Source organism: Dermacentor andersoni, unplaced genomic scaffold, assembly GCF_023375885.2.
Source record: "Dermacentor andersoni unplaced genomic scaffold, qqDerAnde1_hic_scaffold ctg00000833.1, whole genome shotgun sequence".
Lineage (NCBI taxonomy): Eukaryota > Metazoa > Arthropoda > Arachnida > Ixodida > Ixodidae > Dermacentor > Dermacentor andersoni.
In genome coordinates, this window is record NW_027315510.1 from 1 (window position 1) to 5,000 (window position 5,000).

Genomic DNA, 5,000 nt, shown 5'->3' on the forward strand with positions numbered 1-5,000 from the left:
GCTACGTTGCAAGTGTCGGTCGGTCCACCAGTGCTGCGGGCTCGAGAGAAACCGCAAGCCGCGATCGAGTCGACACAACCGGTCTATCGAGAATGTTGCGTGCTTCTTGCCGCGTGGCGATACCCGGCCCTGCGGGGAGGGCGCCGTAGCGAGCTCGAACGCCGTCGTCTCGGACTGTGCAAAGTGCTACCCTTTGCGAGAACGAAGCGTGTTGGGGCGCCTGAAGGTGGCCTCGGCATCGCAAAAACGGCGTCCGGCCTGCTTGAAAGGCTGGACGCGCAGTTGAACGATTACCTGGTTGATCCTGCCAGTAATCATATGCTTGTCTCAAAGATTAAGCCATGCATGTCTAAGTACATGCCGAAATAAGGCGAAACCGCGAATGGCTCATTAAATCAGTTATGGTTCCTTAGATCGTTTCTTCCTACTTGGATAACTGTGGCAATTCTAGAGCTAATACATGCAGTGAGCCTGAAGCCCTTTGGGCGACGGGTGCTTTTATTAGACCAAGATCGATCGGGTTTCGGCCCGTATTGTGTGGTGACTCTGGATAACTTTGTGCTGATCGCATGGCCACGAGCCGGCGACGTTTCTTTCAAGTGTCTGCCTTATCAACTTTCGATGGTAGGTTACTTGCTTACCATGGTTGTTACGGGTAACGGAGAATCAGGGTTCGATTCCGGAGAGGGAGCCTGAGAAACGGCTACCACATCCAAGGAAGGCAGCAGGCGCGCAAATTACCCACTCCCGGCACGGGGAGGTAGTGACGAAAAATAACAATACGGGACTCTTTTGAGGCCCCGTAATTGAAATGAGTACACTCTAAATCCTTTAACGAGGATCAATTGGAGGGCAAGTCTGGTGCCAGCAGCCGCGGTAATTCCAGCTCCAATAGCGTATACTAAAGCTGCTGCGGTTAAAAAGCTCGTAGTTGGATCTCAGTTCCAGACGAGTAGTGCATCTACCCGATGCGACGGCTCGGACTGAACATCATGCCGGTCCTTTCTTGGTGCACTTCATTGTGTGCCTCGAGAAGGCCGGTGCTTTTACTTTGAAAAAATTAGAGTGCTCAACGCAGGCGAGTCGCCTGAATAAACTTGCATGGAATAATAGAACAAGACCTCGTTTCTGTTCTGTTGGTTTTTGGAATACGAGGTAATGATTAAGAGGGACAGACGGGGGCATTCGTATTGCGGCGCTAGAGGTGAAATTCTTGGACCGTCGCAAGACGAACTACTGCGAAAGCATTTGCCAAGAATGTTTTCTTTGATCAAGAACGAAAGTCAGAGGTTCGAAGGCGATCAGATACCGCCCTAGTTCTGACCATAAACGATGCCAACCAGCGATCCGCCTGAGTTACTCAAATGACTCGGCGGGCAGCTTCCGGGAAACCAAAGTGTTTGGGTTCCGGGGGAAGTATGGTTGCAAAGCTGAAACTTAAAGGAATTGACGGAAGGGCACCACCAGGAGTGGAGCCTGCGGCTTAATTTGACTCAACACGGGAAAACTTACCCGGCCCGGACACTGGGAGGATTGACAGATTGAGAGCTCTTTCTTGATTCGGTGGATGGTGGTGCATGGCCGTTCTTAGTTGGTGGAGCGATTTGTCTGGTTAATTCCGATAACGAACGAGACTCTAGCCTATTAAATAGGTGCGGGGTTCCCAGCACCTTACAACCTTCTTAGAGGGACAAGCGGCTCCTAGCCGCACGAAACAGAGCAATAACAGGTCTGTGATGCCCTTAGATGTCCGGGGCCGCACGCGCGCTACACTGAAGGAAGCAGCGTGTCTTTATCCCTGTCTGAAAGGACTGGGTAACCCGTGGAACTTCTTTCGTGATTGGGATAGGGGCTTGCAATTGTTCCCCTTGAACGAGGAATTCCCAGTAAGCGCGAGTCATAAGCTCGCGTTGATTACGTCCCTGCCCTTTGTACACACCGCCCGTCGCTACTACCGATTGAATGATTTAGTGAGGTCTTCGGACCGATGTCCGGCGCGGCCTTTCGGTTGCGCCGGTCTGTTGGAAAGATGACCAAACTTGATCATTTAGAGGAAGTAAAAGTCGTAACAAGGTTTCCGTAGGTGAACCTGCGGAAGGATCATTACCGGATTGTGAAGGGTGGCGAGCGCCATTGTTTCTACCCCGTGTGGGTGAAGCAGCTCGCTGCGCCCGACGCTTTCCGCCGCTGGCCCCGCTTGGACGCGGGGACGGCTATACCCGAACATGCCGGGGACTGCCTGAATTTTGAGGGGCGCCCCGTGCCAAATTTGTTGCGCCCAGTGGACGCCGGCTGCAACCTTGGACGGTTGGCTTGGCCGCGCCCGCGGGTAGAAACGGCGTAACGCACACTGGGTGGGCTTTCTGTCCGCTTTGGCGCTCTTGCGCGGAATGGGAGTAAGACGACCCGACCTGCTGCTTTGCCCAGTACGAGGGGAACGGCGAAGCGTGCGGTCGGTCAAGGAACTGACGGTCGAGAGCTAATGCCGCTGCCGCTTAGTACACACACGGAACCGTGGTGCGAGCGCTCTCCCGTCCTCCGCGGCAAACGCTGCCGAGTCTGAAAAGGCTGGCGGCTGCCGGTCGCTTCCTGCGGCGAGTATGGAGTAACGACCCGACTTTGTTGCCACCCAAGTACTAAAGGAACGGTGTGGCGCTCGGTCGGTCATGGAACTGTCGGTATGAGGGTGCGGCTGCCAAGTACGGAAGGAACCGTGGCCTAAAGTGCTCTCCCGTCCTCCGCGGCAAATGCCACCGAGTCCGAAAGGGCCGGAGGCTGCCGGTCGGCTCCTGCTCGTGACGCGCGAGGTGTCGAGATCGCGGTTTAATGCGACGACGTCTGCAGGCTATTCGCCCGCCGCCGAGGGAAAGGCGGCGTTGCTGCGAAGTACCGAAGGAAACGCGGCTTTGCTACGTCGGAAGCGTTCTGCGGTTAGCGGACTTGTGCGCTTTGGGAAGGCGCCGCACGTCGAAAGAGGAAGTACGGACAGACGAGGGACTGTAGTCCCGGTTTCGAACGCACTTGCGGCCAGGCCCTTGCTGGCTTCGTCTTCCGCCTCAAGTAGACTTGTTGTGGCGCCGGCGCAGGGAGCCGTCCCTGGCACTGGCCGAGTGGTTTTGGAGAGCTGCGCGAGTACGCGCGCCGGGCTCTTGTCTTTCGTCTCAAGTAGGCTGTTGGATCAACAGCGGTTATGCTGCGGCGATCTGCCGATGCGAAAGTGTGTGTGTGTTTGAGGCCCTTCTATGAACCTACTGCTGACTGAAGCGAAGCACGTCGATGGGGGTGAAGCCCTGCCCGTGGCCGTGTAGCCGTTAAAGACTCCACAGCGGCTTAGCCCTAATCATGGCTCTGTCGCTCTTTGCAATTTTTAGTGGAGCGATGTGAACGTGCACACGAGACACACGGGTCCGGTGGATGGTTGGCAGGTAAAACCGGCTTCGAGTGCGCGCAAACGGCATAAGGTGCCTCGAGGGCAAGCGAGGAAGGCGTGGGCGCAAAACACACGCGCGAGTAGCAGGAGTGGAGTGCCATTAGGCTTTCAGCTGCTGAGACGCGGCCGCCGAAAGAGCGAGACTGGAGGAGCGCACGCCGAAAGGCGCTCTTCGAAACCACACACAGGGAGACGCCACGTGCCTAAAACCCTGGTTGTACTGTACTGAATTGAACAAACTATTTTTCACGACTCTAAGCGGTGGATCACTCGGTTCTCGGGTCGATGAAGAACGCAGCCAGCTGCGAGACTTGGTGTGAATTGCAGGACACACTGAGCACTGATTCTTTGAACGCACATTGCGGCCTTGGGTCTTCCCTTGGCTTCGTCTGTCTGAGGGTCGGATCACATATCAAGAGAGACTTCGGCGCACAGGGAACGTGCGTCCGTCGACTCGTTTTGACCGCGTCGGCATCATGGACAGTACGTTGAGCGCTAAAGCCACGCGCCAGCGGCCTCACGAGAGGGAGACGGTGGCAAACCGTTGTGCCAATTCTTCGAAAAGACGGAAACGAGGCAATACTACTGCAGCGTGACGAGTGCGCGCCTCTAGTAAGACCGCCGCAGGATGGAGTCGGATACCTGCAGGGAAAGAGCGGTCCAAGCACGAGGCGCGAACGTCTGTTGCCATGTAGCGCGCACGTTTGCGAGAGAGTCGGAAGCGCACGCTTGCGTGCACGGAAAACGTGGGAATGAAACGCCGGCCGATTCCCGCGCCGTGCGCAAAGCCAGCGCGATCGCAATTTGCGCTGTTTGCCTTCGAAGTACGTCGAGCTCCAGAGCTGGTCGCTCGTTCACGTCACCGCAGCTGTGTGGGCGCCCTTCCGGGCTTCGTCGCAGGAATGGGAATCGGCAGATTCTTGCGAGGAGCGGGGAGGAGAAGGGTGGCCCCCGAAAGCGGTTCGACGCGACAGCGCCGTCTGCGAGCGAGAAGAGTCACGGCACGGCGGAGAATTGCCGCGAAACGGAAAATGTCTCCTTCGAGAGCGTGGGTGCCCCGTTGGCGGAGCTGAAGCGTTCCGTCGTAGTCCGCCGTCGGTCCAAGTGCTTCGCAGTCTCTGTCCCCTAAAGACTGGGCCACTCCAGTTGGGGCAGGGGCGACGCTACACGAGACGATGCCTCCCGCCAGGTTTTAGTCGCCCCTGCGGTGCCCGCTGAAGCGGCGCGCTGCTAAGGCGATCTTTGCCTCGGTGGTGTTTGGGCTTCAGACACGGTCGCTTACCACGCAACTGCTCGTGCGCCGCACGCGCGCAGGCGGTTCACCGCCTGCCAGCCTCGTCTATAAGTAGCTCCGTGTTGGGCGAAGGACGTGGTAGGGCGTCGCACTCGGTTGGCGCTGGGTTTTCGAACGTGTCGAGTCCTTTTCGGCATACCGCTCGTATGACGCACGCGCGCAGGCGTTGTGCCGCCTGCCAGCCTCGTCCGTAAGGACGTGGCAGGGCGTCGTACTCGGTCGTGCTGGAATGGGCGAAAGCGATGTATCCGTTGTCGACCTCAGATCAGGCGAGAC

At 57.3% G+C, this 5,000-nt stretch overlaps 3 non-coding genes across 3 annotated transcripts in view; all 3 read left to right on the forward strand.

Moving 5' to 3' along the window:
- Positions 1-291: 291 nt before the first annotated feature.
- On the forward strand, positions 292-2,106 carry LOC140215115 (small subunit ribosomal RNA). Its single transcript, XR_011892035.1, has one exon. It is a non-coding gene; the product is annotated as a small subunit ribosomal RNA (ribosomal RNA).
- A 1,574-nt stretch (positions 2,107-3,680) lies between these two features.
- On the forward strand, positions 3,681-3,833 carry LOC140215113 (5.8S ribosomal RNA). Its single transcript, XR_011892033.1, has one exon. It is a non-coding gene; the product is annotated as a 5.8S ribosomal RNA (ribosomal RNA).
- Positions 3,834-4,979: 1,146 nt separating this feature from the next.
- LOC140215116 (large subunit ribosomal RNA) overlaps positions 4,980-5,000 on the forward strand; it is a 3,959-nt gene continuing 3,938 nt past the window's right edge. Inside the window, exon 1 of the ribosomal RNA XR_011892036.1 lies at positions 4,980-5,000. This exon is cut by the window's right edge and continues 3,938 nt beyond it. This is a non-coding gene — a ribosomal RNA (large subunit ribosomal RNA).